The 13329-nt window shown below is 37.6% G+C and overlaps 1 protein-coding gene across 2 annotated transcripts in view; it reads right to left on the reverse strand.

The window, feature by feature from the left end:
* The window catches only part of LOC145666460 (3'-5' RNA helicase YTHDC2-like), a 220606-nt gene that overhangs the window by 168959 nt on the left and 38318 nt on the right, over window positions 1-13329 (reverse strand). The gene's annotated exons all lie outside the window — the stretch shown is intronic.

Below are 13329 nucleotides of genomic sequence, written 5' to 3' on the forward strand. Positions count from 1 at the left end.
TATAGAAAGTGTGTAAACAGAGTATCCAAAGTCGGATACTGCTTCAAGACACATAACTTTTCCCGATCCCCTTAACGTCACGGGAAGAAACATAAATTCTCTTTAGAGCGGAATATCGTTACTTAGAGTCTCATTCGAATACGTTGAATATACTTTTGTATATTCATTTCTCTCTCTCTCTCTCTTTCTTTCGCTTTGTTTATGTGTTGCGGAATATCCCAAGTTGAATACAACATTTGCAAAGTATATGACCATCAGTGTCATGGAATACCGGAAATTGAAAGTCGTGTTTCTTCAGGTTTGATTTGCGTGTTCATGTTAGCTCACTGGTAGAGTACGGGCTTGTTAATTAGGTCGTCTTGAGTTCAAAGCCTGCAGAGAATTATTTTTTTTTTAGTAGAATTGCACAGAAATCGGATTCAAGGAGTGGTTTACTTCTAGAAATATTTTCAGAAGCGTTTAGGTAGCCCTGAAAAGGACTGTTTTCGGGAGTTAAGGCGGGGACATTAATATTGTGTCCAATACCCTTCTGAATTTATTACACGCCTCATTCTTCTGGGTATGGAATCTATTAAATGGGTGACAAATTTATCTCCTTCCCCTACCTCCAGCTATGCTTCGGAAACAAGATGCCACAGGTCATCCTGGGTTCTTGGTGGATCTGCCTCAGGCCAACTATCCCTTAGAGTACGCTTCACTTCTGTCCACATATTTTCCATGAGATTGAGGTCTGCTCCACGAGGCGGTCAGTCAATTAAATCAATCTCAGGCTGCCCTGCGAACCATTCCTGAACCACACGGGAAGTATGTATTGGCGACTGGTCTTGCTGGAACTGAATTACACCATCAGGCGGAAATACTCGTACAGATGGCATCATGATATTACTCATAATATCTAAGTACTGAGCACTGTCCAGGTGTCCTTCAATTCTGTGAAGCTGTTCTGCTCCGCGCCTGAAAATCCAACCCCAACATGAAATAGATACATGGCCACTGCGATTTCAAGCAGCAACACATCCAGGGTCATATCGGGTGCCTCTCGGGCGATACACAAAACAGCGTCCCTCATTTGATGTTGTGAATATGGATTCATCTGAGAAAACTATGTTTCCCCAATTGCGACCCACATTCACCTGTGCAAACGCGAGACGGTAAATTTTGTGGTCGTCTGAGAGTTTTTCCTTCACGGCAGCAACACAGCCACGTAACCCAGCATGACGAAGCCTTCGCAGAGCTGTATGCTTACTACCAGGAAAGAGAGAAGCTTCCCTTAGCTGTCTAGACGTCCGTAGTGGGTCTAACCGGGCTTCGTTTACTAATCTCGCATCTTCGGCTTCGGTTGACACATGCGGACAACCAGAAGATCGTAAATTACCAGTTTGACGTGTAGGACCATATTTCCGAACCCATCGCCTTCCTGTAGAGGCCGGGACACCTACTCGCCTGCTAGCTGCAGTTGCAGAATAGTCTTCCAACTCCCATAAAGTAATTACTGCTGTACGTCTATCCATAGTTACCAATGTTCTGAGCTGTGAGCAGGAAGCAATAGGTAAAAGCTAGTACCTGACATGTGGTTGGTTAATTGCACGACACGTATATTGTGGGGAACGACTTGGTCAACGACTCGCGAAAGAAATCTGAAAATGGTGCGCCGTAATAATAATATTAAAAACAGTTTTTATAAAGGAGTATTAATACATACGAAAAGCTGTTTAAAGAATGAATTTTTATACTGACTTTACACGTATAAAAACATATACCATATACCAAACAGATTGAGCGATATGATGATAGCTGTATTGAGACGAACACTTTCGAAGTCCAACTTCGGGTATCTTCTGAAAACAGTAAACTAAAGCTGCTGGTTCGAACCTCCAAGTCAACCTTAGCAATCGGGAAAAAATGTACAGATATGTTTTTCCTTCTGTTAAATATAATAAGACATGTTGAAATGGTATTAAGTGTAGAAAAAAAGTAAAGTTGATTGAAATATTTAATGATACAATATTTCGAAACTATATATTCACACTCTCGTTTCGTCATTGTGATTTCCATACGGAAAAAATAATTTACGTATGAACTCAGTTATATTTCAGAAGCAGCTTCCGAAAAGCGGTCATGTTAGCTCAGTGGTACACTCCCGAGCGTTTAAATCGTGAGTTCGATACCCGTTCAGGTGAGATTCTTTTATGATATTCTACTTTCCTCAATGCATGAAAATTATGTAAAATAGTTACATTACAATTCATCAGCTGTATATATCAGTTGAATAGATATATATTCATATCATTTCACGACATAAGCAATTCTTATCTTTAAAATATAACATTTGAGGTATTGACAGAACGTTGGTATGTTATATGTGAATATTAAATACAAATTAAGAAAATCGTGTAATAGCAATAAATAAGTTATGTAATGTATTTATTTGCAGCTATTTTCATACGCAGGTAACTTCTCAATATTCGCATTACAGCATTTAGGTAGAGAATATCGAAAATCAGATCGTGGTTCAAGACAAAAAACTAGCTAGCCCCAAACTGTCACGTAAGAAATTCACGAATCGCAAAAGTAAAGTGAAGAGATTGAGATCGGTAGTACCTTAATCGCTCTCTCTCAACTCTCTCTTACCTGCATTTATACATATAAAAGCGTATGTATGTATGTTCCAACATAACTTATGTATGCCTAGAGCAGGATTTTTCAACCTGGGAGTCGTGGCCCCTAGGGGGTCGCGAAGATAAGCGGAAGAGATAAATATAGTTAGAATCTAATACCGGAAATTATTTTGAATTTTGTTCTGATAGGCATACTTTTATTTTTTATACATACTGTAAAGAACAATAAAAAATAAGTCTATTGAACATTGTCAAAGGGTGCAGAGTTGTTTAAAAATGAATTTAAATGAAAGACGTATGATATGATACTAATGAGAACTGTATATAGAAATACTAGAAAAATACACATGGAACAAAACCTGCACATTGAAATACAATTAAAATCGAAACCTAATGAGATACCTAAGCATGGTGTAATTTCACTAGTGCAGCAATGCCCGGTTCAATCTTCGTGACGAACATTATCAAGCCATTTTCAACTGATAAGCGATTTCTTGTCTTTGTTTTAATGTTTACCATGAAAAAAAAAAAAAAAACTTGCGCACAAGTACGATGTAGCAAATGGAATTATTACTTTTAAAGCAGCAGATACCTGACCAGGATATTCTTCTCTCCTCATCAGTCAGAACTTGTCCAACTCTTCGTTACAGAAAACCAGTTGCAAAGACTTGTAGCATGATCATTCTATTATTTGGTCAAGAAGTTGTGGGCTTAGATCAGATACGTTAATGGCCTCTTCAATGAAGGAGTTTAACATCCATCTTGAACCAGCACCTTCGTCGTTTGGAATATAGATAGTACAGTTACTGTATCCACTGTCAATGCCGGGCGCCGAAAAAATGGGGCACAAATTTCGGAGGAAGTGTGTTACTCATGTTAGGAAAGTAGGGATGCACGCGAGACAAGACGAGACGAGAAATGGAAAAGTTTCGTCTCGTCTCGCAACCTCAAACGTTGGTCTCGTCTCGCAAATGTGAAGTCTCGTCTCGCGTCTCGCATAAAATTTTGAGTCTCATCTCGCGTCTCGCGCGAGACTTTCTCGCATGGTCTCGCAGTCTCGCATATATTCTAGGTCAAAATTTTGCAATGTGTTATTCTATGGCTGTTAATGAATGATGATGTGATATTCTGTCCGAAGGCAGGTATTTGAGCTAAAAGTCCCTTGGCAAGGTGAATGGTGGTTTGCCATTGCTTTCCATGGGATGAATGTTCATAACATCCTAAGCAGACGGAACCTAGAGTTCAACATGGTATTCGAACTTGTGTCCCCTCCGCTCCAAATTAAAAGAAAAGTTGTGCTGGAATTTGATCGCTGGACCATTAATTTTCGTCAAATTAATAGCATAATTTACAGCAAAACCAGCATAAATTGTTGCTGGATCCAACATTGTTTTCCAGCTTAGAGGTGTCCAGAAATATTTGGCTCTTCTAAAATATCGTCGCCACTATCAACATTTACACGTTTTGGTCGTTTCCTTGAAGGGTGATTTTCCATTATAAAGATGTTTTTATACCACCAAAAGCGCTTGTACACAACAAAAGAACTCCTCACAACACAATACGACCCAATTCTTTTGGTTCGTTCGCGCTTGTAGCAATGTTGGATTATCGCATTTTATCAACTTTCGAATTCAACTTATACTGCCAAATCTAGAAAATAAAATTACTGACAGATATAGGACCATTCCTACCATCTCCCACGAAACCTATAGGGACATCCTGCCAAACCAGTATTTGAATTAAACTTCCGAACTAGAGGGGGATGTTTTTGATAAATATATAGAAAGAAAATACTTATTCCATGTAAAAATATCATGTTATTTCTGCGAGCCGGGTCGGGGATAAACTTTGATGAGAGGGGATTTCCCCGCCATCCCCCAACATTAATCGCTAGTAGTAATGTGAAAAAGACAGAAATATCATATTTCGCAGCAATAGGGAGTCTTATTCGCTTTTCAGACCAAAAATAAAAGTTCATGTATTCGTGCGCGCCCGCGTGTGTGTTTGTGTCGCAAAAAAAGTCCTAAATCTATGCTGTAATAAATTTCCAATTTACAAAGCTTTTCTTTTTTAGAAACTAAAGAAGGCTTTAATTCTGAAAATTAACCTTGATTAATAATAAATCTCATAAAATGTCTATTGCCCCAATTACTTTTTTGTTCCTGTAGGCATTAACGCTCAACTTAGAAAACTCAATAAATGTAAGATTACTAAATATACAATTAAATGTAATTCATAAATGTTGCGAGACTGCGAGAAGTCTCGCGAGACTTCTCGTGCGAGACTTAACCGAGTCTCGTCTCGCGTGGTTTAGTCTCGTCTCGCGTCTCGCATAAAATTTTCACTCTCGTCTCGTATCGCAAATGCGAGACGAGACGCAAGACGAGACGAGACGTCTCGCGTGCATCCCTATAGGAAAGTGCATGTGCACATGTATAAAATAGAAGGAAAAACGTAATAAAATGTGCTCAAAATCAAGGAAAGACAGAGTTTACTTTTGAAAATTTTATTGAGCTTCGTGCCAACCATGGTGGCGCTTCGCAGCTAGTCTGTCGACCTCACTCATATGTACGGAGACATCGTCGTATACTCTCGTCCCGGGCGCTGATTTTCCATGCCACGGCACTGTTCACTATAAACAAGAAATGGATTCTACTATTATAGAAATAGGTATGTTAAAAATCCCACACAAGCTTATTATAAAACACAAATTATAAAAGGTTCGCTGGCAAGAGGATGTGATAAAAGGGGATCGTGATAAGAATTAGATCGAGAACCGCTGGCCTAGAGTAATTTTAACCAAATTTCTTATAGTCTGAAAAAGAATGCTGTCGGGTTACCTATGGTGAATGGGAGGGGGATACATATAAAAGATTGCTAGAAAATGATCGGTATTAGTGTCGAATTCATAGTTTTCGGGGTCGCTTAGATAAATAGTGTTTCTTTCGATTTCGCTTAACTCCGATTAAGCTCTCATTAGTAGGGATGGGCACGAGCGACTTTTCTTTGAAACTCGACTCGACTCGAAACAGACATCTTTGAGGTCTACTCTAGGACTCGGCGCGAAAAATATCCTCCAACTCGACTCGGATTAGAGTCGAGTCAAACTAAAACGAGCCAAATCCTGTGTGTAGTCCTACCTAGACAATACATAGACAATATAATTATTCTATTATCAATTATACTACTATTACTACAAATAATAATAATAATAATAATAATAATAATAATAATAATAATAATAATAATAATAATAATAATAATAATAATTATTATTATTATTATTATTATTATTATTATTATTATTATTATTATTATTATTATTATTATTATTATTATTATTACAACACCGTGTATAAACATGAACGATAGATGGTTAGTAAAGGAATAATAAAAGCTAGTTGACTGCCGACGTCGGTAGTCATGACGTCTACAAAGCAAAGACATCGTTCATTACCCTAAGCTGTAAGCGTCGGTGGACTACAGATGGTCAACTATTGACCTCTCGCCAAAAATTGGTGGCCCCGCAGCGACAATCCACGGTGGCCCCAGTTCCATTTTGAAAACTTTACTACCAGCGGCAGAGACGCGATGAAACGGCAACGAACCACAAAATTACTCTCCCAAAATATGTTAAAATGCCTATATATGTGATTTGTTTATATTTAGGTGAGTCAAAAAAACACAAAACAAATACCCCGGGGTGGACGCGAACTATCAATATTACGATTACTAGGCACGTCTTCTTCTGATTTCCCCACGGAAACGATCATAAAAAGCTTGCTTGTTGATGGATAAATCATTGACTTCTTAATTTAGCCAATCAGACAAACCCCTACAGCTCGAGTTCTAGGAGGTGATACCGTGAACCGTTTCAGATTTATTGCTTTCTAGTGGGGTACTATCTATGTGCAAAATTTGAGCATAATAGCCGACATGCATCCTCGGTGTCTCTTATCTTTAGTACAATTTTAACCAGAGATGGTGTGGGTCAATGAAAATTTGATCCACGACCCACCATGATCCAGTATCACCCACCACCCAAATGACCCATTGGCCCACTCTGATCCATCATCCATCGTGATCCACTCTGACCCACCACCAACTATGAACCACTCTGAACCATTGCGACCAACTCCGACCCACCAACACCCATCGACATCAACTCTGACCCATGATCCACGTCCTCTTCTCCGTTGACGAAAGAGGCCACACTTGTAATAAAACAAGACTGTGAAATTATCACTTATCGGTGTTTGAATTTCTACCATCAATGGCTCAAGCACCTCTCTGTTACAATACTGGTGGATCTGACCTTTACGATATATAATGGCAAAGTGTTTCTCAACTTCCGAATTAAAATGAATTTAAATTTATCATATATAATTATTTCTTTGTTGTCTTACAGACACATTTCAGTAGAAAATAGGATGAAATTTGAAAGTCTCAAATCAAGGAAAAGTAGACCAACGTAAAAAAGAAAGAAAAACTAATTTTCTATATCATTAAGCACCTGGAGTGCCACTCTTTATCTAATCCACCTCGAAAATTATGGATTCGACACTAATGTCGGTCTTTATATATATATATATATATATATATATATATATATATATATATATATATATATATATATATATAATTTTGATGTCAGCCCCTTTCATTTCTCCTAGGAGAGCAAACGGATACTGCAACCGTTAGGACTAAATTTGGTCTTAAATGACATTAAAATTTCTACCAATTAATTTAGCGACCAGTGTTGCATTTAAAAGCTCGGCGCCCCTACGTACTTTTGCTCTCGGCGCCCCCAATAACTACATATTTCTCCGCCCCTTCATCCCTAACTTAAAAATAAAACTTAATTCGAATATGCTTAGTTAGTGAATTTATTACATTTAAATACCACTCACTACATGCTACAGCTAGAACTACGTAACAAAAAATAACAAATGTGAAACGTGTTCTGAATTATTTTTAGATTTCTTACGATATTTTTATAAGAGGATTGTTCATGAAATAGTATATTTGCTCTTGATTTTGAACTTTTTCATACGGAAAAAATTAAAATATTATTCAAGTTTTCAACTTTGCACTCTGCAAATATATTGCCCTCTAGGCAATGGGACTAATGTGAAATGTGGACTAATGTGGACTAATGGGAAATGCGGCACTGTTAGCGGCGCTGAAAACTTAGGATTCGATTCTAATATCGGTTGATTTCGATATTTTTATGTCGCTACGTAACCGCCCTGGGTGCTAATGGGAGCTTAATTGGACTTGAATTGAAAGTAGAACTATTCACCTAAGCGACCACGAAGCTATGGATTCGATACTAATATCGACCCGTTTCTAGCATTTTTGATATGTATCCCGACAGTACTATTTTCCAGACTGTAAAAAATATAGTTATAATTGCGCTAGATATATCAGAATTATGTTGAAACACACACTTACATCCACTTTTATATTCTGTATAAATAGAGAGTGAGCGAGCGAGCGAGAGAGAGCGACTAAAGGCATCCCCACTTCCACATTGCAAAAGCATATATCAGGAATTGAATTAAAAATCTATGTAAAGACTTTCTGCTGTGGCGTGCTTCATAAGGACAATTCCAGTCTGCTCACGTGACCTTTGGGGTTCATGAATTTCTTGCGAGCGTTGCGACTTTGGATTCTCTGTTTAAACCCTCGGTTTATGCATCGAATAAATTTCAAGAACATAAATGACATGCTGTATTATGAATGTCGAGAATTACCCTCTATATGACAAATAGCTGCAAATAAATACACTACATGATTTATTTATTGCTAGTGAACGAGTTTCTTAACTTGTATTTAACATTCTCATATATATAATACAGACCTACTGTGAACACCTACCTATTTCAGATGTTATATTTTAAACATAATTACTACATTCTGCAATGATTATGTTATATATATACAACTGATGTATTTAATGTCATTATTTTATATAATTTTTCATGTTGCGGAAAATATAATTTTTAAAAGAGCATTGACCCAGATGGGATTCGAACTCACAACCTTATGATTTGAAACCCAACACCTTACCAGTGAGCTAACACAAGGACTTCTGCTAAGGTACTTTTAGCGATGTATAACGGTTCTCAAGAAAATTATGACATTCATACCCACTAGAAACGCTGTTTTTGTTCTACTTTGACTTTTATTTTAGTACTCAGGTGATAATTATGTTTTATGTCTTAACTTTGAGCATTCTTTTACATATGGAAAGATTCGTTTACATATCTAAATGTTCCATTGCGTATGGAGAGCTAAATGACAAACAAACATGAGCTGACATTAATACAAAGTTTCGAAATATTGTGTCATTAAGTATTTCAATCAATGTTGCTTTTTTTTCAACACCTGATAACAAGTCTTATTATATTTAAAAGAAGAAAAACACATCTGCAAACTTTTCCCGATTGCAAAGGCTGGCTTGGAGGTTCGAACCTGGTTTACTATTTCCCGAAGATACCCGAAGTTGGACTTTGAAAATTTTTGCCTCAAAACACCAATAAAGAATGCGCTCAACCTTTCTGAGACAAGGTGTACATACTTTACAATCTAAGTACAGAAAAAATCGAAGAAATACTAGTTATTATGGCCGGTCTGCGTAGAATGCGAACCGATGCTTGACGAGGGGCAACGGTAGCTCAGTAGGTAAAGCACTCACATCTGGTGCTAGAGGTCGTCGGATCGATCCCTCCTCGTGTTATGTGAGCTTTGTGGTGGACAAACACCGTGAGCGTGGGAATTTTCGGATTAGCCCGTTTTCGTCCGCTGTCTTAATTCCACCAATTCATCCACCATCATCCATACGTCTTGAGCCGTAATTGCCTAAAGAACATATGAGAAAGTCAAGTCCTTGACCTACTAATTAGAATTTGGTCCGCTACCATTAGAGCACGGAGGCCGAAACCATGACTTGGCGTGTTCATAAGATTAGCACAATTTGTAGTAATGTTCAATTAGCAAGGCAGATTCCAAATCATGTTATATGTTCCTGTATTCTTTATAATTCGATGCTACAATAATAATAACAAAAAACAATGAAAAATATTGAAAAATAACCTGCTTGCTTTTTGAAAAATATTTAGTAGTCTGCCCCCTTAAGAACAATCATACAGGATGGTGGACACTCAATCGAAATTGGAAGGTGTACTCGAATATGTTGTGGAACAGAACAAGCAATTAAAGAAAGAGAATGGCAAACTTAAAGAAGAGCTGACCATAACAAAAGAAAGACTTGAGGTACACAGAAAAAAAGGCTAATCGTTCACCAGTATTCAAGTAAATACAGGAATTTGCTCACAAATAAACACACGTGCAAGCAGCAACCTAACCAAGTTAGAAAGAGCGCTTGATATTTTTTCTAGAACCAAACAAAGGAGAGAATATAATAGACCTGCAAACTAAATTATTATAGAGAATAAACCTCGCTAAGAATAAAATTAAAGTAACGGCACTGAGTGTGACAAAGAATTAATTAATCAGCTAAAGAAAATGTCAAAGTTCAGAGAAAATGATAATGTAAAAAGTACTGTAATTTCAGGGTGCGAGAGCAGAAAGAAAGAAAACTTATGAAGATTATCTACAAGACTCGATCAAGAAAGAATGAAATAGTTAGCATGATTAACTGAACAAAACTTTGAAGGCGACAACTAATGGAAGCAAGAAAAGAGATAAGAACTAGATTCAGAACTGTACCAAAAGGAAAACCAAAATGTCATCTAGTAACACACAAATTACAGAAGAAGATCCCTGGAAGTAAGAAACTATACTGTTAACATGAAGCGTTTGACAAAGGGCATTATTTCTATCACTAAATGTCTCAAATGTGCGTATTTGGTACACATTAGCAAGTATTGCAATTCTTCACATACATGCCTTTAGTACAACTAAGAAAATCAGGACAAGACAGGGGCGGATCCAGGACCGACTTCTGGGGGGGCGGTAGGTTATCATACTGCTACTTTTAAGGACTCCAAACTTTGGGATGGGTTTTATTTATATATATAAAATAAGAAAGTTTCCTCTTCTGGGGGGGGCGATCGCCCCGATCGCCCCCTCCCCCTGGATCCGCCCCTGGGACAAGAAAGACTGTTGTAATAAAGAAAAACAAACAATCGCTATTCCTTCTCTGGTCACGAAGAACAAATGTAACGCTAAGAAGCAAACAGAATGTATAGAATAGTCTACGGTACAATTAAATCTAAAACAGACTATGGATAAAGACAATATAAAAACAAAGAAAGCAATAGAAACAATACAAAAAAAGGCTTGAATAAAATAAGTCTTAGATATAAACCAGAAGAAAACCATCAAATAAATAAGAAATATTGAAATATTTGCAAAGTTTGTGAACAGGAAAAAAATACCGTCCAGAATTGGAAAGCGGATAAGGCTAAGTAGGTAGTAATGAACAGGGGCGTCATTTACGAGGGCAGGTGGGGGCAATAGTCCCCCAAGAACTTGAGGAAAACACATACTTTAATGGATTGTCTACTAATACACTAGTACAGAATGTGAAAGTCTTATGTCGGTGGTGGTCTTGCCCCTCCCTTAAGCTAAGTCTGAAATGGCGCCCCTGGCAATGAAACACAACTAACAATTTAAAATTGTTAAATAGATGTTAAAGGAAAAATGAATTTTTTCCTGAAACAGCAAACATTTTCAAAGGATTTCGAAGAAAGAATTATTGCACGAATACATGAGAATTTTAATTTAGAGGTATTCCCAGAAATAGAAATAATCAGGAGAGAAATAGATCCATTAAAAATAATATATTCGACAAATAAATAAGGGTGTAGTTTAATACATGTAATTTCATATCTAAAGATACAATAATAATCAATACGAAACTTGCAAGAATCTTTAAAGACTTCGATGCATAAAACAAGGCAAATAATTTACCGGCATCTGGAATGAGACTATGGAACAAAGAACAAATGAAAATACTGTCCTTATCATTTAAATCGGTTCAGAGTATGCTTTAAAACTATACCAGCAGAGTAACGATAATATAAAGAGACCCTGAAGTGTATCATTAAGAAAGCTAACAAACGTATTAATTCCTATTAAGAGCAAAGATGAAACGTACTCTTGAAATGCTGAATTTAAATCATAAAAGTATTTCTTGCTTTCTCGTACCATTCCTGGTCTACCCACTTGTAACAGACCATCGTTCTACCAAAGGTTGTGTTCTACGTGATAGGCAGAACTTTTAAAAATTACTCAACAACACACTTTTCATTAGAGAGGGCTTGTTTCCAGGTAGAGGGGGTACTTTGTTCCACTCTTTTTGGGAGGCTTAAGGATTACGAAAAAGAGTTGTACATCCTTACCAGTTTAAGAAATATCGCGATGGTACCATCGATTATACTCAATGTACAAGCCTTGTCTGTTAAGTATTGTTCTGCATCTCAGTTACACTGAAGGAGACTGTATTGAAGCACAGTTCGATCAAGTTTGTTCCATTCCTCGTCAAACTTTCCAAAAACCGCCCGGTGTACGTGGCTGTCGAGCAGAGATGTGCACGCTCACTCATTTTTTCCCCTCAAGAGGGCCGTTCTCGCCCTCACTCACCCTCATTTTGGTAGATGAGTGTGAGGATGAGTGTGAAGGAGTCGATTGAGGGTAGTGTTGCCACGAGACGAGACACGAGACGGGACAGAACCCTCTTAGACGAGACACGAGACGAGACAGACTACTTGTCCCGTCTCGAAAACGAGACGAGACGGGACGTCTCGTGAAATGTCTCGTCTCGTCTCGTGTCTCGAAAATTAAAACGCTGGCGGGAATGGCCAAGATTGAAATTGCCAGTGGTCATATAGATTGCAAAAGGAAAATTCCCTTTGTGAGAAAACATGTTGAAAAGCCTTCATAGAAAAGTGTCCTCTGTCTATTGAATGAAACAATCGTGATACATGAGCTTCCAGGAATATCATCCTTAATGTCTTGTCCCCAATTCCCCTTGCTGTAAACTGAGGAATTCTCATTTTTTTTAATTTTTGGCTGGAATGATGACAAACAAAATCAAAGACAGGGAAGATTTTTACAAGAAACCGAACTACCACCACCATCTATTCAATTTGAAAACTGGGTAAGGTCTACACTTGTCTTTATTCTCTGGTGGCGGTATTCTTTTTGCTATATGAACCGAAAACGACAATTGAAGTATGTCATCTTGCAACTAAAATTTTGTCTTCTCTCTCTCTCTCTTCCTCTCTCTCTCTCTCTCACACACACACACATACACACACACATAAAAACACACTTTTACCATTTTACCAATCGCTCGCTTATTATACAGCAGTCATGTTGTAAAATTCACCTCTTCGTTTGGAAGGCGGGCGGACAACAAAGGAAGCAAAGATATTATCGACGAACCCTTCAAATTGTTTGCTTTCAGCAAATTTATGATACTAATAATAACACTTTAGGTAAAGAAGTTTTACAGGGGGACCTTCGTTTTGTTACGCGGAAATGTTTGATCTGACGAGAGTGCGAAATTGCCCTCTGCTTCCAAGTTGAGAGGAGGGGAATACTTCCCTTTCCTAGTGAATAATATTCATTAGGACCTGAATTATCTTCAGAAATTGTTTCTTACAGGCACATAAAACCTCTCGAACTTGATAAGTGTAAAGAACATTTGGTATAATATTCATGGAACTCCGTTGAAAGC

This window comes from Thermobia domestica, chromosome 12, assembly GCF_964235325.1.
Source record: "Thermobia domestica chromosome 12, izTheDome1.hap1.1, whole genome shotgun sequence".
Taxonomy (NCBI): domain Eukaryota; kingdom Metazoa; phylum Arthropoda; class Insecta; order Zygentoma; family Lepismatidae; genus Thermobia; species Thermobia domestica.